We start from the raw sequence: 23138 nt of genomic DNA on the forward strand, positions 1-23138 counted from the left end.
GGGCCATTCTCGACGACAGTATTCTTACATTGATTTCGTCCAAAAAACGCCTCTTACTGTCCAGCGCTTAATACCTCTTTCAATTGATAGGGCTCATATAAATCCAATCAGGCTGGACAGGGTTACGGCTAGAAAATACAAGTCATGTTTTGAGGTACATAACCTCAACAAGGTTATCTGTTTACAGGTAGTCCAATAGCATTATCTCTATAAATTTTCTATACACAGTGGAACACGGCTCATGCTGGCTGGCTTTGTGTGAAATACTGACAACCTACTGTTCTGCTGTTCTAACGCTGATAGCACACTGCTTGCGTTTTGGTGCCTAGAGATCGTTTCTACCGCTGTTCCCTTACCCGACGTCTCTCTCGACAACACGTATGACCCTACATACAATTGACTTTGCCTCAAAATCTCTCAGTTAGTTAAAATGTTCAACACTTATTTATCAACTGGCTTATGAGAGATGTTAACCTTCTTTGCTGGAATAAGCTACGACATCGAAAGCAATGCATTGCCTTTCAACTAGTACGAGATCATCTTGTCAAATCTAAGCACCTTACGTTACCGATTCGATTTGCGCATTTCAAATACTGCCGATAGAGCTAATTTACCTTACTTAAAAATTTACCCTAATTGTTCGCTAATGAGAACTTAGCCGAACTTAACCCAGGCCACGCAGCTAGCGTAATCGTGCAACGTCAAGCCCACCTAACCCTATTCTGATAGAACCCATTTCTGAGTTGCACTCTGCGTCAGTCTTGTGAACTAGGCATAGTCAGGATCGGAACGAAAACTTTCGATGCTTCTGACGAAAAGCATCTGCACTTAGGTTCTTTGGTCCTAATCTGTGCCTTTAAGTTAGCATTAATACTCACCAAATAGATAACTCTGTTTATGTACGAGTTACATGGTGCACGTGTGAATAACCTAAAAACGCTGTATACGTATGCAGATTACCTACATACAATACTTAGTCAATTACGCATCAAAATTAAAGTATATTAATAACTACTAGAATACATATAACGTTGTAATCATAACTATGACCAACTAGCTGGAGTATGGGACTCACAAGTGGTATTCAGGACACGATACGCACAAAAACATCAAGGAACATGGTGAAATATTCGAATTAGTGGGTGAGGAATAACGTGTGGATCATATGAAATGACAGTCAAATAGGGAATTTCAAAAGGACCTTGATAGGCATAAAAATCAGTGAACATGGAGATATTAACGCAGGCAACTTGCAACGGGTAGCACTGGCTACGATCTATCGATCAGGATCTGAAAAAGCCTAAAAAGTCATATTCTACTTAATTTAGAAATTAGAGCAAGCAGCATATGTGATACACGCGGTGCATATGATGAGGCTATGCAGGAATTGGAGATGTGGAAAAAGTGCGAGAAATAGAGAGTGAATCGGAGAACAGATATAAATGAGCACCAGGATAACTAGCCTGAACTGTGTGATAGAGTTCGATAAAAATGTTCCCCATATCTAGCCCTGGTTCGTCAGGCAAAATAGAGTCGAGTTCTACAATTAAAAGTAAGTAAGATCTTACTTTACAGATATATTGATAACTACTAGACAAAGCTTATACATATATATATATATATATATATAGCTTTCCCTTACCTGTACCAAGGATATGAGTAGTTATTAATACCGTGCAAAAAAATTGCATGACAATGCGAAATTACACCAGATGATAAAGCAGCGGGTAGCTATAGCGACAGCCCGACAACCATGAGGGGCCAGGTTCGATTTCTTGGTGACACTATGCAACGCTCCCCAAACGAAAAAAAGACCGGTAATCGAAATTTGAGATTAGAGCTTTCAACCAATTGGTTGTCCTGACTATTAATACAAAATCTCTACCGTTTATTTGCTGTTTTGTGTGATAGTTCGGAATAAGAAAGTTAGAGTAAGAGGATAAGTTAACTTGAAATGCGTCTGTGAACAGTTACTGATTATTTTACTGACAGTGACTGATTATTTTACTGACGATGAAAAAGAAGTTGAAGCTTTAGTAAGATCTATAGCATGATATAATTTATGGCACGAGTATGCGTACAATCTGTTATTCTATAGATCTTTCAGTCATGTTTGTTTTTCTGTAACAACTCGAAAAAGTATGGACGGATACTTTTTTGCTTTTGCCAAAGGTAATAAGTCCTGTCTTCTCACCTCGTATGTTCGACAGACTATTATTGCTGCACGCGCTTTTCGAACTCAATATGCTTTAGACACTATCAGGAAAAAAAACCGGTGAAAATCTTAAATACATATATTCTTTGGGTGAGCATGACTAGCGTACGCCTAAAATGTCGCTGAGAATATAAAACACTTCTAAGTCATTGATGAGTGCTTCAGGTGTCATAAAAAAGAACGGAAAAACGTATGATTATTATTAATATGATTTGTGTGAATGAAGTATGTGTGTGTGTTGTATTTTAAATATCCCGCAAAGTACTAGTGGCGAAAAGTGATACAGAAAATCAAATGAAAATCCACAGTGAAGTGTTCTGCTATGTACTCTTTGAACTTTCTAAAACACGTTACCCTAATGCTTACTACTTTAGGTAACAAAACCGAGGTATAGCTCATGGAAGGCTGACGCTGAAAACAGACTGGTCGTATCTTCGTTAAATGTACGATGATGCATTCTACATCTCTAAACCATGAGTTCAATCTTAACGCTGCAGTACGTTCAGGACCGCGCGTATGCCTTCGGCCAATACATAATCTCGTCGAATATCATTCTTAAACAGAAATGTCTGTTATGTATGAAACGAAAGTGAGTTTTATTATATATTGTAATATATATATATATATTGTATAAGAGTGGAATAGAATTAATTAATGACGATGTCACAATGACTGCTAACGTTTTTGAGCAATCCGCCTGAAGGTTAATTCGAAATTATAACTATTTTAAGCCAGGTTGTTCAGTTACAAAGGAGATTTACACAAGAGTACAATGCAGAAAACGCCTGTACATCCAATATTTAGTTGTTACCGTCAGAAACCTAATTTACATTGGCTAATAATTATTTAACCATCAATAAAATAGACAATAAATTAATCAAGGTACCCTTTACTACATTGACTGGGCGACGGAATCTCGTGATTGACAATGACGTAGGCATTGCTTGTATTGTGTATATATATATATATTTATATAACATTTTCGAGGTAGCCAAAGACATCTCAGCGAATAAAAAAATAAACTGAATTGTTTGAGACTTTTGCGTCCCAAACCGTTATTAGGCATTGCAACGGACGAACAGGATCTACCGTTATAGCTGACATTGTATAACGTTGCCAAAAAAAGCATCAAAAACGTTTAATGCTACGATAATTGAGCCAGCAATGACTAGGCAAAATCTATGCAATGTTAAAATTTGTGAATTCAGCTTTCTATTCTACCAAAAACGTCTTGAATGATCTAAGTGAGCCCGTACTTGAACTTTTTCGTACTGCTCTAAGCCGTCGAAGGCTCGGCACAGGTTTCAAGGTCGTCGTGGCAATCCTTCTATAGGACCCGCCATTGATCTAGCATGATCATTAAAACAGTGCGCGATTTCGTCAGTAAAAGAGGCGTCTCTCCAGGACAACTGTTCATGGTTAATCTTGGTAGAATCTCAAGGCCTATGGTTTTTTCAAAGCCAAGCCGATCTGGTTATCGGGAGGCCTGTGAGCATACTGGCCATGACTCCCTGTTCAGTTGCAATCTGTGCAATTCCATCGACCACAATCGTGATTAGCATCCCTGTTGACGCCCTCCATGCCCCTCAGACCATAGTCATAATGGTTACAATGCAAATTCCCATTTACAGGGTGCAGCCTATGCAAAAAAGTCTTACTAATGGACATTACTCTAGACAATGCAGCAGTTAGCGTACTTCCGATCTAACTTTTACGCACAAAATCAGCACCACTACTCTATTTATTGGACTCAACTTACTGGTCTTTCGTTTGTACTACTTTTGTAGGCAACTTCGCCGTAGAAAACGATGTCGAGTGCGAACCGTATTACCGTCATAAATCAAATCTGTAGCTGGAGTCAGACGGGTATGAAGTGCACATATGCACATATTTTACCTATAAACTGTAAGTAATAAACGCAAATGGCATAAATTATTTTCCGAGAGAAAATGTCGTTGTCCTAGCCATCCGACAACTTGTTCAATGTTGAAATGCATGCACAATGAATCGGCAGCCAGATCTAGGCAGATGTCGTGGAATGCCCCAGCTTTTCCAATTGACTCAAGAATGATTTTGACGCTCTTCTGATACAGTTCGATCGCACGAAGTACATCGCGATAGGGAAAACCTTTTCGATTCCCGCCTGTCTTTCTGCTTTCCAATCAATGTGCGCTCCCGAACATTTTGGCTTACCCTGTATACTCTGTTACCTTCCTAAACCTTGACGTAAAAACGTCACTGTCATCTATCTTTACCATAGTCTTACTTCATTGGTTTGGTGCCAGTTATTATAAACACGATGTTGCATCCTTTCACCTCGAACCAAACACGAGTCTATTTGCCCTAGCATAATATTTTCGGCCACCCAGAAGTGTACGCAGTACTTCTCGGCCATGATCAGAAGTGCCTCGAAGATAACATAGCCTTATGTAACTATGCGGATATGGTGTTAACGAACGTCAGTATTTCGTTGCATCGGGAAGTTGCTGATTTAGCAGAGCAGGACATTTAGTAAGTACGTGGAGTACGTATTCATAAAACATTTTGCTCATATGGATTTTTCGCTGCTAAAAACTACCGACTCTTTATAGCCACTGAAATATCGTCTAAATGTGATGGTAAACGCATTCTTTCGATTGGACCTGTTTTTGCAACGTTTCGATTTCGCAATTTTGAGATACTTTCCCTAAAATCGACGCGTACTATCCCAAGGCGTCTCTTAAAAACAAGGAACCTGATTGGGTAAGTAAGAGCTATGAAGACTTAAGGCCAACATTGCCACCAGAGACTATTTACTTAACGAACAGATTTATCCAAATTTCTGTCTGCAAAACGTTATTATGGTAGTTAGCCTTGCTGTGTTCCTCATTGCAGGTTTGGCGTTCGTACCTGCTGGCGAGTTGCCTATGACTGTCTTCCGAAAAGCTAAACCAAGCATCGAAAGCATACTGGGTATTTGGGCTTTTTTGATATCGATTAACCGAAAGCAGTTAGCACTTCAAACCGTTATGGTTCTACCGAGTGAATTAATATTTGTTCTTCAAAAAAAACATTGCAAACGCCGCTAGAAATCGAGTATCCAAAATTGCTCTCGGTAACTGGAACCTCAGTAATACTGACGAATGGAGCCCTGATCGAAGCAACAGGTTTGCAACAGGCCTTCTTGCCGTTCTAAATTTGGAGAGCTGCACTAGAAAGCTAGTCTCGGGCATTTTACCGAAAACCCCATTTTGAGGAGGCCGAGTATTACGCTAACCATCTATGGAAATAGATAGCTAACAGAGAAGACAATAAACAGAAAAGCTTAAGCAATATTTTTTATTGAATTCATTATAATATCTAATTAGTCATGAGCTAGGTCACTATTAAGCATTTCACGCCCTATCTTAGCCGCTAGCATGAACGCAGCCTCCTAGAAATCGAAAGAAGGTAAAATAGTAGAATGTACCTTAATGTCCTTAGTGCAACATTATAACTAACCCAATTTTGAATAGACCTAATTATGGTAGAAACTGTTTAGGTTCCTTTTCCTATGGTTAGCACGTCTGACATGCGGGGTGGAATCGGTGGGCCTAATTGCAAATAGCACACAAAAACCTCGCGTTCGGGTTAAGGACCCTTTGCTCTGTTGGTCAGACAATTTTCCTGCAAAACCAAACCCATATCAGACCTTCCTATGCGCACGAATGTTCTTGAATGCTCTCATCTCAATAAGAGGGCAAAGCGTAACCGTAATCCTTTCTTGCTACTATTTAACTGGATTATGTGTAGATTGTCTTCCTAGCGTTCGTATTGATGCCTAAGTGTTTGCTTACTAATGCTTGTTCTGTAACGTTTTGACCTACTATGTACTCCCAGAAATTATTCAAAGCCTGGCCAAAGGTCCAGTCAGTTTCTCTACCATGCTTGTAATTGCACCAGTCCTCTTTTATGGGTTTATAGCTAATTTATACAATGGCGATGCTTTCTTTTATTTCCTGCACACTTAGCGGCCTGTCGCACCCATTGGACTTTATATAGTACTTTGAAGGTAATTAGTATAACATATTTATAATATTATTAGTATTAGACAACTAGGCAAGTATTGACCAATATCGATATACCATTATGCTGATTCCTAAGCTCAAGCTTTCGGAGATAATTTTTTGCGCTTTTTTCTCGCAAGCATTAGTTCTAAACAAAGTGTGCTATCTAAATATGTATTTACAGAAAAAAAGAAGATAATTGCGAACTTCAACACCTTCTACTTATCCGTACACAGGGAGCTAAAACGATCTTAGTGATAACAATTTCTTTAAAATTCGGATAATGGGATTGGTATTATATTACTGTTAAAATTTCAAAAAACATAATACACATACAAAACCGAAGAACGGTTCTTGTTTCGAAACGATGAAAAACTAACTTTGTTCTCTTGATAAGCTGCGTGACAATTGGACGAGCTTAATTTTCATTTTTCTAATTACGCTGAAAAATAGTGCAGTCATAACATAATCCCCTATGATTCAGGCACACTACATTTTATACCGCCAGAATGTATCTTCCTTTGAAATGAGTGACTCATAGCAAAAGCATTACACAGAAGAGGGTCTGGGTTCGAAATTGGGCAAGATAGACGAAAGAAGCTTGATGCGATACTTAAAAACAGCACCAAACGTAGAACAAAACGTTCTTAGAGAATTATTTGGTACATTGAACGACATCTCCAATCACAAGCAGCCAATGACAATCGAGATGTACTTGCGTTTAGTTGACTGATAAGCATTGGGACTCCATGGTTTATGCATTCTTTTCCATTTCCGAACAAGTTCATCTCGGAATTTTACACATCTTGGCTTCGAGGCTACTTACGGTACCGTGTATTACATATCAACAATTTCATCATTAAAATATATCACTTGTCTGTTGCGTTAAAGCTAAACCCACTGTATCAGAAAAATATTTTTTGTCAAACTAAATTAGAAGTTCTGGCTTCAGATTCCCACTAGGATTTCCCATAGCACTTTCAACTTTGTATATATTATTTTATTATAGCTCGGTTTCGTGGGTGCTTTTGTCCGTCACTTAATGCAAAACAATCGGTACGCGCACAAAGGTAGCTATTTATAGGGCGATTCGTTTAAATTGAGATTTTTCGCCGTATATACATATGTACGTATATACGTGTACAAGAGAGAGAGAGAGAGAGAGAGAATAGATTATACATCATGATACTGCCATCTCTTGGTTAGTTACTGAGTTAGGCTGCTTGGCGATTAAACTATGGGGAAAAATAAGGACAGCACAGGCCGAAGAGTTGCCAACACTTTGTACAAACACAATGATAATTAGGTTTATGAAATTTCTGTACTCTTCCTAAGTAATGAGGAAAACCATGTACAGCAGAACACGTCCCTGTGTATCTGTTATTAGACCGGTCAAGTCCTTCTCAGCTTTCGTCCGTCATGGCTCCCGTTTGACAAAAATGGAGATCGATTTTTATAAATATTCGATCCTATTTTATAAGGCTTTTTTAGAATGTTAGAGTTGCTCATAGGTTGAAAGGGCGACGGAGGTGCTCGGCGAACAGCGCCGTCACTGTCAAGAGGCACATGAGTCTGTCACGAGCTGTGCCCGAGATTCTCCACAGCTAGACCACCTTAGATTAAGCTCACCCCGTAAGCGGCAACTTACGCAACATTGAGGCCAAAAAGTCATAATGCGATTCAGAAGAACAACTGATAGGGTCTTAAGTACTGAAGACGGGGCTATTAAAGCCTTTCTGCATAATTTTGTAGTACACTAGGAGAAACGTTGGTCATTACACGAGCTTAACAACTCTAGATAAATGAATAAATTAACATAGGTCAGCGATCGCTCCCAAATATGCCACAGATTGCAAGTCTGCCACATCTCCTGACTTTCATTGCATCAATTTTGTTTAAGCTAGTCGTCAGTTCTAAGTCCATGATTGCCGAGTATAACCTGCCTAAAGTCTGCCGCGTATAAAGGCAACCGTTCCCGTAAATGACTAAATCGGCGGCACAGAGAAGATTCTTCGGCATATTCATAGGCCCGTTTATATTATCCGGAAGACCTTTAAACAAGGCTAAAAAGGTAGAGAGCTCAAGTTATCACTCTGGGCCGCACCTGTAGTCTGAAAGAATGCTTGTAGTTCCGATACCCCATTATCGATTAGAACCCTAGAGAATCATTGTTATTGAGCTACGCATTCCGACGTGAGACGCTTGAGGTTAAATTTTTTGGGGCGGAGTCGAAATTAACTTTGAAGTCTACGAACATTGCGTAAGTATATGGCAAAGAGTTAGCAAAGTTTCATTCAATATTGATAAGTAAGATCTTACATGCCGTTTCGATCAAATGCCCTCCTGAATCCGTGTTGCTCTTTGAGTATCGCACTCATTTCCTAAAGTGTCACTAGACAGGAATATTCCAGCGAAGTAGTCAATGAGCACTGAAAAAGCAATGGGATGCAATGCAGGCCACCAGTGACCAAGTTATTTATATGCTCTTTGACATTAGGCCGCACATATGCTGTTACAAGCTGCATTTGGAATCATACAAGGACGTTGTACTCTACGTGACGCCGAACAATGTCTCTAACACTACGCCACCCTCCGCCACTCAAGAGGCCGTGACTCGAAGGGGTAAAATCCTGCTAAATCCAATGGGGCAGTTGTCCAGATCTTTGTGAGTACAATGATATCGACTGATTCTTACACTTCCGGTGCAAGTAGCACTAATGTAGAACCGTCCTCGCAGTTCCACTAATTGATTCCACGACTCCGGTCTTGTCCTCTACTGTGTAGGCGTGATCGCAACTGATTTGGAGCGGCTGCTCCTAGGCATGGCCTGTGTTTTTAACGCAGTCTCGGCAATGTCCTTAATTGTCGGTGTTAACGAGGTCTGCAGCGGGACACGTTTTTGGGGTGTATTTTTGGAAGATCTAGAGCAGCAAGGATTCTTCAACGCCCTTCTTAGCAAACATCGATACTCTGGGCTATTGCACTCGCCGTTTCGGCTATTACACTGTTTATATCAATTTTCGTTGCTGTACGTACCGTGGAAGTGCTTTCCGAAATAAGAGCCCTGCAAGGCCGCTGAACAATGATGACGATACTCACAAACAACACTGTCTACGGCAAGTCACAGCATGGATCGTTTATTACCGTTTGGGAATGTCCATCATTTTTTTTTTTTTTTTTTTTGGAACGTGGTTGTCCGGCGCACCAGTTTGCTTTTAAGAACCTACTTTGTTTTTCGAAGCTCTAATACGGTGCAGCAGGTCGCTTTCTAGAGATGAACTATCCATATATTTTATAAATTATTCCGTTTACCAACTAGCTATAGGCAACCTACACACCATTTTTTCGCTGACTTAGCTTACGCGTCTATCTCGTCAGCTGTTTGGCGCGTAAAGTACACCCTGTTGCATTTACAACAGTATAAAGCTGAAGCGGTCTTTCGTTCTATCGGGCACATCCTTTTGACAAGGTTTTGTCGAACGTGAGGTTTCTGATGTAAGAAATTCTTGTGCTCTTTTTTGCTTACACAAGAATAGGAAGTTTGGAGTCACTGCTATGTTGTTCATTGCTGCTGTTCCAGCAATTACATTTTATTGATGCTCCAGTTCAAAGATCACGCCATTTGTTCTCGCGAGGTTTACGAATAAAGGCTATAAACGGTTTCCAAGCTATCGTTTAATTTCATCAATAAAAGTAGATAAAAAAAATTATGCGTAAGTTCGCTGTTGATTGACATTTTTTCATGACACACACGGTTCAAAGGCTTGCACTTGCAAAGAACAAGGATTTTTTGGTTGTTACTAACCAGTCTGGTAGAGCACTGAGCGAGTTTTGGTGAATGGTAGTAACCATCGGAATTGTATGATGGGTATTAATCTTTTCACACACTGAACGAAATGTTTTCCTCTATATGATTCTGGCGGTGAACCAACCCTCAGCTTTCGTTGGATGCTCTCATTCCACGGTTTGGGTCTCAAAAGGAAGGAGCATGGCTGGAAGTAAAGCGCTCTACTAGACTTATCTACTAATAATTTATATTGAACTGATGGAAGTTGGTTCAATTTACGATCGAGTTGTTTTGTCAAAACTTGATCACTTTTAACAAAAGGACTTTTTTTCGCCTAGGTCGTAAGTAACTTTTTCAGCGACGAAGCCATCTAGGAAAAATCTTTGTGTCCGAAGGGAGAGGCTGGAATTTTTGTGGGTTTTTATGGTATGATATATTTGTACAATCTAGGCCTGTCCGCGTTCTAGGCCAGTTCTCCTTTGAAAGTCTACTCTGTGTGCTCGAACAGAATCTTTCTTCATGGCTCACAGAATTACACTCATTGGCGTACTTCAGCGTTCCCTGCACCCACTCGCCTCTCTAATCACTGGTTCCTTCTAATGAAAGCAGACGTTAGAACACCCGTTGCACACCTAGGCTTCAAACTTCAACCTTCCCATCAAGCCATCATCTTCCTGATCTGACATATACACACAGTGGCCGAGATAGAAGCGCTTCAGTGCCCGTTGTACAGTTTTTCGAATGCCTGCATACCCACCGGTCTTCTTGTAATGGCAGGACATGATTGCGGTTCTAGGCTGTGCTTACGCGATCCGTGAGAGCGCTGTGTCTACTCTGACTCGATGCAGGAATCCGTGGACAAGTAACTATCTGCTCCAGTATCAAATCTAACAACGAACTCGTTCAGATGATTGTCCACCCGTTGCATTTTCCTGAACCACCTGAAGGCCTTCCAACTTAATGGCGGACACCACAATGCACCCAACCTGAATGCTGTTAGCGCTGGGATGCTTAAGTTGGAAACGGCTTGTAGACTACATCCGACGCGGGAGCTTGACCTGATATGCACGCTAACTGATATTACCAACGATTTGGCTACAGCTATAGATTAGTGCATTTAGTTGGAGCTCGCAAGGTTTGCAATAGCTGTGAAGTCAGGTAGCGATGCTACAGTAGGATACTTCACGAAGTCATACCGGCACGGCATCTTGGTGTCCTCTAGCAACGCTTCGATTTTAGACGGCAACCTGACGCGCTTCGATTGCAACCACTTCTCCCGGGTGATGCGTGCAATTTTTTGTCATATCTTCAGTACCGCGCCAAACATTTTTTCAAGTGTGGCAGTGCTTGACGCAGAAACAAAAGAGCATTGAATTCCTCTTACCTCTTTTCTAACAGATCCAATCAATATTGGACTGGGTCTGGCAAATGTCCATAAATCTTCGCTGTTCCTAATGTCCCTATTGACTGCCCAAGACTCAAATTGTCGAGAAATAATAGACGACTCCCTTTACAGTCTGCGTCAGACGCTTCATCGCGGTCCTAAGTCTAGTGGACCGGCCACTCGTTGAGCCTCAAATTAGCTAGTCTGTTATATCTAAATCACGACGTATCTCGACCAAAAGTGCTTTAATGGATGATTTTTGATTAAAGGTTGTCAAAACCACAAATATACAGCCTTTCTTCTGCTAAGTCAGAGTGTCTACTGCAGGGGAAATGCGTCGTTTCGGGCCACGTTGGGCGGTTGTTGGGCACAAATGGTAGACAGAACCGCAGCCGTGGACAATGTTCTAGTCTGGACAGGACGGTCGACCAGTGACAAAGAAGTGCTATGTTTGTGACGCCCTCCAAGACCAGGGAAAAAAACGGACGGAGAAGGAATTTAGGAGCCGTCCGATAGTGTCGGATGCACCTGGAGCACCCGGACAGAGCGGGGCTTGCGAGCTTCCTGCTATAGCAGGCTATAGTCTCTTCCCTATAAAACAAGAACGGAGTGACGAATGCGGCAACACATGTTACATTGCTATACTGCATTGGTAAAGCTACTATCCCGGTTGAACTGATGCGAAATTTCATAATGGAAAAAGATCCAACTGCCAAAAAAGCTAAACGTAGTTGATGGAAAGATTCAGAAAGGGATCACCCAACTAGAACAGAAGATCGAATTGCTTAGACGACTCGAAAGAGAGCGTCCTATGAGGGCTATAAAGAAAAGAGCATGAAAAAGAGACTACTATCTAGGTGCCTACAAAAAATATCAGAACGGGAAGTGCCGCGAATAAATTAGATAGGTTAACCACGTCCGGCCGGGGTACACTTACATCAACATACCCCTTTTAGGGGCTAGTATAGCAAAAAAAGGCCTTTTGGGCTATTCGCATGCGGAGTAAACGACCTTGTTGATGCTAGAATGTTCAAAATCGGGTCAGCCCAGCTATCTCGGGAACTACTGCCATTCACTTGCCAAAGAAAAAGGTAATAAAACGAACCTTTATTAAAGAAATTTTATAAGCAACCAGAAGGTCCATGAGAATCGGTTAGAAGAAGAATACCTTACCTCACTATATGAAAATAAAGAAGAAAGAAATTATTTTAAAGAAAATCTTATAATGCGTTGTTAGGAAGCTTGAGCTGGCTGTTACGACTAGCAAATGTAACAACAACTCTAATACACGGGGAAAAACACGGCTATAAATGGGGAACGTTACAGCAAAAGATAGTCCTATTAGGCAACGTCTCGGTGAAAAAGATCCGGACTAAAAAACGAAGACCTGTGATTGACCGTGGCGGAACAAACCACTAGAGACTTGGCTTCACTCCTGAAAGTCATTACAAAGGAGAAGAAGCTGAATGTTAAATTGATCTGAGATATAACAAAGTTACTGTTCGAAAACATGTTAGGGACACCTTAAATTTGTGGCCTGATAGGGCGAGTCGCTTTGAAGTAAATGCGCCTATGCGGTAACTTGTCAGTACTTATACGCTTTTCGTATTTAGCTGGAGCGAAGCTGGTATTGAAAGCAGATTGATTACTCATACCTTAAGGTTTATACTTAGCCTCAGAATAGGTTTCAGCTTTATATTGCCTAAAATTGGACACGTAACTAGAAACTGCTGAAACGAAGTGGCAGAGAAGAAGGGATGCCACAGGTGTGGCAAGTTCGGTCGTGTGACAAAGGCCTGTTTTGCCACAACGAAGTGCTACAACTGCTGCATGGCCGACCACACCGGAAACTCGACTGCCAGTTCTGTCGTCTAAAGAATAAGCCTACAACTACATTATCCAAAAAGATTGCAGAGGCCGCTTCTATAGAACAACCGGAATTAGAGGTTGTCGTACGAACCTCAAATTGATGACGATGCATACGATGATGCTTAGCCGCAAAGACACGTTTCACCTTGCGTACCCGCCAATGCGAAAAGCTAGCAATAATAATGGTTTTATTTAAGGTTATCTAGCTGAATCGCAATCGGAGCAGGGCTAAGTATGCTTCGCTACACGTGATTTGCCGTAGACTTTTTATAGATAACGGTACATCTTAGTAGACACTTCTAAATAGCTCGGCTGTGGACCTTGTGTTGCTGCCGCTTAGCACAGATACTTCAGTGCGGGATTGCCGGACACTGCCAGTAATTTTCTCGGGTGACGCCTGGAACAGAGCATGAGCTTGTAATTCCCGACAGAAGAGACATTGTTCATTAAACTGAGCATGAATATTACGTAGAGTTAACAGTGCGCTGCTTCTCGTTCGAAAACAGGATAAAAGGATTACGAGTTTTCGACACGGAAAAAACCTCAGTGATCATTAGCCTATTGAGTATGAAACGAAAGTTCACAGGCGGGTTAGGCCGAGGGTACTTGAGCGACCTCCGCGACTTGAAACATAAGGTAACAACCGACAATGCATTTTTGTCAAATTCCTTAAATTCTCAAGAATGCATTAAGAGAAATGGCTCCTCTTTTAGGCACCGTATACGATCTTCAACCCTTTTTGACAAGGAGTCATGTAAATACTGCACTCCTCTGCATCCATTCCAGAAGACAATAATCTGTCTGGCCACAATGTTCGTAGAACGAAGAGATTAGTCTAGCTCGACAAAATTATACTAGGACATACCGAAGTATAAAGCAAGCAAAAGCACGTGGCGACTGTTACAAAGAGCTGGTCACTTTAGTAGTAGAACTCAAAAGACGTTGCGCGATTCTGAGATTTGAGATGATCAGGAGTGAGGAGATAACTGCTTCTAGAGATAGCCAATGGAGGCCCATGAACTCGGCCGTACAAGATGGTTCATTGAAAAATCTAGATCAAAAGTAAGCTTGTCCTCTCAGATCAAAAAGCAAATAAAATTATAAAGCGACTGTTGTTCAGTCACCAAGCCTTCGATAGATCGATATTTGTCCGGGTACCAGGACTGCTTGAGGATGTTCCGGCTATATCGGTACTGGGTTGTGGCTGGATAGACAACCGAGTCACATAAGACATCGGGTCCTGGCGGTATTCCGGCAACGGCTATGAAACTTCTTTTTACGGAATTTTCCCTATTACTGGCTGTGACAGGTTTCAGAAGAAAGATTCTCCGAAGTCCAGAAAACACCGGACGTAGTATTGGTTCCAAAGCAAAGAAATTCTTACGGAATGATTTATCTTTTGACGACTTAAAAAGAGCCGGAATCCATCCTAAGGAGGCGAGTTCGAACCTTTGCTTAAGAGCATAATTTTATGTCATCTCTCCAGAATGTTTTCCGACAATACCCCTCGATTTTCATAGCCATAAATTGTATTATTGCAGTTATGTTTTCTAAGTCTCCATGCGACAAAATACAAGTTTGTCCTTGGTTATTATTATTTTACTAGATGTCAATAGCCTTTTGTAAGACATCCTTTTGAGATATTTTGAAAGGAGGATACAGTCGTGTTGAACTCATCCTCATGTGTGGACGTGTGGGTATTCTCAGGATTAAACTGTACAAACTGAAACGTTAAGTTTTCCGGTGACTAAATTGGGTCTTCTAGAAGTTTATTTTAGGCCCGTTAATATATAATTTCGCCCACAAGGACGCGCTCACTTTGAAGGGAGACAAATGCAGACTTTCCAGATTGGTTGCCGAATCTATTACTCCGTTCGGGATTCAAACTTATTTTGCGCTGGCATTGATGGCGTCACGTAGCAGAACGCTACCACGAAAAAGCCAGCGTATTTTTGCATTTCATAGTATCCGTATTAAGCGTACAAGACAAAGCTTTTCTGCAATTCTAATCTTAGGAGCAATAGTACCTTAAGGCCTCAAGGTTGACTAATGACGAGGAACTTTACTCGTAATTCGAAGGAGCTGGAATCTAACCATGACTGTCTGACAAGTGGAGCGGGAGGCGATACCGTGCGGAAAATCAGTAGCCGCGATGAGGAACATAGCTCTAATAATTACCGACTAGATCGACAGGCCTGGAAGGAAACTGACATACTATATGACGTAGTTCCTAACGGACCATGGTAATGACCGCAGTTACCCGCACAGAATAGTCGGGGCGCCTTTGCCGATATGCGTACGTTATAGCGGTGGTGCCAAAAATGATCATAAGTGCACTCCAGTGAGTTCTCTGCATTGGTACTGATACGGGGTCAGGCCGCTGAACGAAAGACCGCGCAAGCGACGAGCGTCGATTTCTATGGCTTTGCTCGATTCGTGTGCGAGGCAACTGAACGCTGGCACTAAAGGTTGCTACTGGGCACAAGTTTTCTGGTAGGGAAGACAGTTCTAGAAAGAAGAAGGGAAGGGAAGGGAAGTTGGTCAACCATACGAAGGAAACGACGGTAGACAATGGCCTTTTAGAAACCTGAGGTGATGACGTCCGATGGCTAACGAGAATACGCAGATCATTGCTTCACAATTAAGTATACTAGAAAGAGAAATATAAGACTCTTTACAAAGAGTTTTTTAATACTACTAGTTATTGATTTTATGCCAAAATTGCTATTTAGGTATAGCGCTAAAGACCTGCTCTTATTAAGAGGTTAATCACAATAAGTCTTGCTGTACGTATGTGGGCTTTCTATGAAATGGCATACAAGCGGTTATTAACCTTAACAGTAATACCTTATCTTCTTTAATGCTTTACTTTTCTTTTACCTGTTATTTTCTTAGTATATTATAATAATTTCTGCCACAGCTAATATTTGAACCCCTATGACTGCAGGTCTGTTTGTTATGACTACCACGGGTACACAGTCGAAAAGGTACGCATTCACCACGCAGACCACGCCGCCTCTCCGTTGCGAGACTGTGGCGGTTAGCGAGATGAGAAACTCCGTACGAAAATTACTGGAGTGCAACGAATAAATTGAAAAATCCATTAGCCGTGTTTGTAATCTTTTGTGTGAAATCCTATTTGAATCAGTTCCGAACCAAGGCCTAAGTATACGGGATCTAGTGTTGAATGCCTAATGGCCCTACAATAGCACACCTTACCAGTAAAGTCTCGTCTACATAGTCCTTGAAAAAAAAAAGGGTATATTTAAATCATGCGAGACAAGTCGTTTTAAATCGTAAATCAACCCCGCAAACCAAAATTTAAATAACAACACACTTCCATTCTTCCATGTGAGCGGAAACGAATAATAACATCAACAATATTACAATTATACACGCATAGAACAAATTTTTCAATAAGCTCATGCCTAAATAAGATAAATAAACACAGTTACCATATTCATTAGCAAAGAAGGACCGTCCGAGCCTCATTTCGAGTCCAGACTTCACTGAACTTCTCTGCGCAGTCAGTGCTATGGTAGGTTACAATCCTATTTCCAAATGGACGGCCTCTATCGGTGATCGTACCGGCCGGACATTTTAGCCGTCCCACCAACAATGCCCCACTGTACATATGTATATCATATGTAGACTCTTCACTAGTCGTTATTTTCGAATCTCGAATCGGTAGCCAAGTCAGCTTAACACAGCCAAACAGCCGCCTCCTTATATCGTACTCATCTATACAGGCAGACTACAACGTTAACGTTACCTGGTATAAGCACGACTTGATCAACACTCCACGCACACGCACAATGCGGCCTGGCCAACTGAGCGTCAACCAAAAACCGCTTACCAGGGGGTACCTTCTACGAGCATCTGTCAATGACTGGTACCCGGGGTAAAGGGCTCCTTCTGAATGCTCGTCGAAGGCAGGGAAGGCCACGGATCGGAGGACTGGAACCTGCGCTACAATACTGCAAGCCTTGGGGACCTGGTTTGGCTCGGATTGAGCTAGGGGCACGGTAGCTCATACGATGTCTACTTTGTGGCGAGTGATCTTGCCAACTTGGTGTACACTCAATACATAATATTTCACTGTTGGAAGCTTGGAGAATGGCGCGAACATAGGACAAAACGCTAGGCAAATAAATAATAGTGTATGGTGGAATGTAAAAGTGAACCCAGCAAGGATTTAAACGTATGGCCTAGAGCAGATGATCTAGCCTCTATTGAAGGCTGGAATTTGGATGGTGTGGCGGTACGTCACTACGATTGGGACAAACAAGTACGTTTGCCTGTAGACTTGTTGCTTTTCTTCTAGCATAAACTTCTACTGCGTAGACGCTTTCATTGGTGAATTGATAGAAATATTAAGGGTTGAAGGCTTCATCGTTTTGCCCATTGGTAATATTAATTTTAATTAGGGAGTAAAGAAGCAAAGAAATCAGCTTGAGCCATTGTATTCGTTCTGTTCCTGTGATGCCTTGAATGCATTCATCGAGTCCGACTTTTTGAAATCTATGAAGCATATTTTATATTATAATGATCATGGCAATTTAACTTGTGCTTTTATAGATTACTTCTATTCCAATTTTACGCCTGCGGTCAGGAAGGAAGACAAAAGCTAGACTGCCTGATCGACCCTTGTCGTCTTTTCTTAAACTGACATTCACAGTAAACGTACCTATACATTATATGGAGTATTGCGCTAGAAATCATGCTGCCTCCATTTGTGAATTGACTAATATAACACGGGTGTTATCTATGCTTTCGAAAAAACTAGTCGATAAGTAGTATTGACATATCTAAAGCACCACGCTATCTTCTCCACCTACTCTAATCACAGATAAATTGCCTTTAGCATTTTTACAGTCGTAAAAACAGTTTGTATGGCTGCACGACAATTTCGTTCGTGTGGACTACCACTAGCTGCAATTGAATGACAAAAGAAATTGAACGGAACGGTATGAGGCGTCGATTGCGCGTGAGCTATTCATTCAATGCAGCGAAAACGTTGTTGTCGATTCGTGTTAGACGGCAAAACTCTGTGCACGCTTCTGATGTGCGTCTTGGCAGCGATGCGTCAGAGCACATGATAACCTGACCCGACGTGGCTCTTTGCGGGGACCCTTTAAGAGAACGCGACGCTTTGTGGACCCTACGTTACGCAAGTGTCTGATGCCTCGTCAAGTGTACTGCGTTTACTCGACTTTACTTGTTCGAAATAAAGTAAGTCACCTAATCACAGAAAATAGATCGCGTTAATACAAAGCAATTGGATTACGAGCGCTGACCGAGTTCTTTTGAAAATGTAAAAGAGCAGAAGATTTGGTTTTGATGAGGGTGTGAAACCTAAATTAACTAGACTCTGGGTCCCATTGAGGAAACTTTTTTCTTTTACAGACAAGAACCATATTTACTTTAGATGCACGGCTAAGGTATTTGCTTGGTGGTATAAGAGTCTCGCCCACTAAAACCAGGACTGCTTTATACGCCGTTCCTGAAAAGATCGGTTATGAACGAATATATTTAGACCCATTTTAATGGTTGCTTTGCAAATGATGCTGGAGCCGAGGCGGCTTCTTGTTCTTCACTGATTAGGCGTATAGCTAACTGGGCCTTTCAAGGCGGAGCAAATTGCGTTAAGCAATTTCCTACTCCTCGGAAACACTTGTTTCTTACTGGTATACATGCAGAGAATGAAACATTAATGCTTTACTTTGATTGGTGACATCGTTTGAAGTTTGAATGGAAAAGTTGATGTCTCTGTTCCGGTAACTTAGCTCACTGCTTTTCCGATATAGAAATATGAAAAGAAGAAATTGGTGATATCAAAAGGCTCCTATAGAAACCGTATTTTTTATTAATACACTATGCACAGCAGTAAAAAAAAAACTCAATCTTAATTCTCAACGCATTCGCGACGCATGAAATGCTTTTACGTTAACGCGAAGTCTCTGATCAAAATTGGCGTGAGGTAAGCTGTGCATCTATACGCAGTCTCCAGGGACGCTGACATTGTGTTTGGCTAAGACTTTGTTATGTTTTGTTATGTTGATTAAAGATTTAATTTAACTACAACTTTCCTGCATTGGCTGCGCGTTGAAGCGATTTGAAAGGAAGCTCTACACATTCTTTCAAAGCCGCCAAACGACGTGTGACCCTGTGTAAGTGAACTTTAAATACGCCCAACGAGTTTGTCTTGACATCTTGAACATAAAAGTTTTTCCTTTGTCCTTGTCCACTCATTGAAGACGGGCACTATAGTATTGTCAGCACAAAAATAAACGTTATTTTTGTAATTAGTTATAGAGAAGTTATGTGAAAAAGGCTGTAACTGCTGACAATACGAATGAGCTTTGCATAGATTTGCGTGTAATTAGCAGCTATACTTATTTTTCTTAGTGCAATAATTTGGATCATGGATTCAGCTGTTAACCAGTAACAATGAAGTGAAGCCGATAGAAACGATACAGTATCTAAAGCTGCAATTGTTCGATGACACGTAAGGACCAGATCAATTCGTCCCAGCCAGAGTCTAAGTAACACTGACCTATTATACGATGGCTTCCTTTGATTATCTATATCAATCTAATATTTTATGATATCAAGGCTTTAGCATTACATGAAAATGAAATTCGAATTATCCGCCATGGAAGTAAAAGGAAAGCTGTAGAGGATTTGCCTTGGCGGGACCACAGGTTCCTACGCCGATATAATCACCGTGATAAATCGCCGCAAATTCAAGAACATGTGTTATATACGACTCAAAAAATGTCAAGTATTTAGCTTGATTTTTATAAGCACAAATTGTTCCATTAAAAATATGTTGTATAGGTTTTACCTGAGATACTAAAAGCACGCGTCATACACGCGTGGTGTATCCCCGGCGTTAGTTTAATCAGCATACCAGCCTTATATAATAAATTAATGTCTTGCTTTTCATACAAGAATAAAGCATACCGGAACAATCTAATTGTTAAACGTTACGAAAGTAAAAATATACATAGAAAATGATTATCCGTTGTTCATAACCGCATAACTTCACCTTAGGTATTCCATATATGTGCAAATATCCTTTTAGGATCTTAAATTTTAACGGGACGGCATCGGGTAATTGACTTGTCAGAAGAACACGCGTTTTGCTGCATTTCCAAACGACGAAATTTGGTCACCTTCTCATTATTAACTATAACAGTATGGCAAATATAATGTGTCCCGGAAATATATTTTGTAATGTGCGCTATGGAGATGGTAGGCCTGTCAACAGTTTTATTGTTGTTCCATGCATAACATGCAGATATCATCAGCAACCTAATAAGCTTTGCTGAAAAACGCCGATCGAGTGAAAAATCGTCTGCAGTATTTGTAAACAAATTTGATGGCCTCCGTGCATGTGGAGTCAGTCAATGCCTACTACAAACATGTGATTAGTGGTTTCCATTGTAACTTGTTTATTGATTAAGAGATGTTGGCTTTAAACTTTTAACGTAAGTACAATTTTTATTAGTCGTACTACGCTATACCATTTAACGTAATGGATGTTATACGGGCAGTTAAGCAGATTTCCAGTAATGTGACAAACTCGTATAGCAATGGGGTTTTTATGCGCTTGCAATAAATAGTACCTCAACCACCAAGGTCGTTATTTCCTCACTTGAAAATGCAACTTGATCTATTAATTAATGTTTTTATTCGTTGGAAGCTAGGGTCTTATAGGAAGTTCCTCTCGAGACGGCATGCTCTGGATGGCCGATGTGTGCCTCTTTGAGTGTGTTGCCATAATGATAATAAACATACAGCCTATGCTGATTCAACCTTCAGCGCACCAAATGGTTACCATAGCATATAGTAGACAGTGTTCTATAGCAGCGTTAGGAAAATGCAAACTCAGCAAAGAAACTCAGTAAAATGTGTCTTGTTTAGACCCGTCGGAAAAGTCTTTACTGCGTTTATTAAGAAAGTGTTTTGGAACACCTGCCCATATAGTAGATTATTAGTTAGACCATACAGCAAAGTTGTTAAAAAAAGCAGTTCCTTTCAAAAAGTTAGTCAAACGAACAATGCTCGACATAACATGTAGTGTATTATATTATTTATGAGAAGGCGTATCTTTATTACGACTGCGTCAAAAAGATCACAGTTGCTTATTTCATGTAAGAAACAATGTTGGCCCATTTATATTCTATATATGTTACATCGTATATTTTACGGTATCCTTTGCGACGTTAACTATGCCTGTCCTTTTTATATTTCATTTTTCCCTCATATAATATATATATATATTATGAGGAAAATTATTATAGTGTATTACATATTGAGTTGTGCGTCAAAATCATAAAATCAATTTTTAGCGACCGGCGTTACATTCACAGCGAGCAGTTGGTAAACGAAGTCCGCTTAAAGAAAAGGTTTGTGACTTGATTTCATAGATGCACTACTATGGCCTACAGGATACGATACTTTACCGTCAACTATCAGCTTAGTGCTATAGAGTGATTAGATGTAAAACATACGAGCAAAACGCTTAACATCTACTGCTGAGGCAACTAAAACTGAATTATCAAGCAAACCAGCGCATAATTGCATGACGTCCTATACAGTTTCTGTTTTCGCTGATACAGAGGGACGTTGTAATACACGAGCAAAGGTTTCAGTACTGTCGTCAGGATAAAACTTTAGAATCTTCGCTATTATGCGCTACAGACTGAAACCCACAAATCATTAGCGCATACTGAAGAGCTGCACCATAAAGCATCAACGATGAGAGCTGCCGAACAAGTTAACGTCTTTAAACAACTTATCGCTATCTACGCGCGTACGGTTACCTTTGTCTATCGATAATTGACACTAGAAAATTCAACGTCTCCTAGGAAGTTCCTCTCAAAGTGGTTCTTAATGAAGAACGCTAAACTCACCAGAAAATATATTGTTTCAAGTAATTGTTATACTTTCTAAACAATTAACAATCGCCTATACTGTATTGTATCATGTTGTATGATCATCATAATGTCGCGGTGATGCTTGTATACTACGAAGCTGAATTAAATATATGTCCCTCTACGTGTATGCTCTGCCGTTGAACATTGCGTGTAATATTTTGCTCTAGCCGATCGCGGTTCATGGCTGATTGAAGAGTTACGGATTTAATGATGAAGAAAGATGATACAATTTTTTTTACGTCCAAACGACTCTACGATCCACTACGGTGGAGAAGCTTCGGCTACGGGTTCCTTTGAATATAACAAAGAGACTTTACGATTTTTAACACTCACACTGACGTTTGCGTGCTTATTGCTCTAGCGTGACTTACAATACTAACTTCGGTACTATTCTAGGTCAATCTGTATCGTGATTTCGTAGCCATTTCTGCCGGGAGCCAGCCGTCTGAAGTAATGCTTAACGGCTATACCACCGGACGTAAAATTCGAAACCCAAAGATCAGCCTGCCTCATGACATCCTGTCAGATCTAAGAAGGATCTATATGTAAATGTTCAAAAGTAATAAAAATTTCCTTTTCATTGGTATTGACACCAATGATGTTGGTATCCGACTTTCTACTACTTACAGCGAATTATTTTTGAAAAAAAAACTGTAATAGTCGTGGAAATAATCGATGGTACGACTATGTTTGCTATTTGATCGATGCACAGTATTGTTGAAATGCTCCAGCTATTGCAATATTTTGAGTCAACGTAGAGCTTTTTCGTCGTGATTGGGTTTATCCTTTCTGTCTAGCTACCTTATTTATTAAGCCCCGCACGCAAACGTCTAATAGGTATGATCGGTCTGTAAATCCAACATTCTATCTAATAAAGCCGCATGTATGAAATCGATTTTCATATATGAATACA

The 23138-nt window shown here is 40.6% G+C and overlaps 2 long non-coding RNA genes across 3 annotated transcripts in view; one reads left to right on the top strand and one right to left on the bottom strand.

Annotated features, from left to right (window-relative positions):
* LOC147758175 (uncharacterized) overlaps positions 1–9758 on the bottom strand; it is a 38207-nt gene extending 28449 nt beyond the window's left edge. For both annotated transcript variants that reach the window (XR_015316506.1, XR_015316501.1), the window contains exon 1: positions 9277–9758. This is a non-coding gene — a long non-coding RNA (uncharacterized LOC147758175). The remainder of the gene's footprint in view (positions 1–9276) is intronic.
* On the top strand, positions 364–23138 carry LOC147758176 (uncharacterized). Its single transcript, XR_015316496.1, has 5 exons — positions 364–1552; positions 2590–2804; positions 4003–4120; positions 16228–18512; positions 22622–23138. It is a non-coding gene; the product is annotated as an uncharacterized LOC147758176 (long non-coding RNA).

The sequence above is a fragment of the Varroa destructor genome, unplaced genomic scaffold (genome assembly GCF_002443255.2).
Source record: "Varroa destructor unplaced genomic scaffold, Vdes_3.0 BEIS01000001.1, whole genome shotgun sequence".
NCBI lineage: Eukaryota > Metazoa > Arthropoda > Arachnida > Mesostigmata > Varroidae > Varroa > Varroa destructor.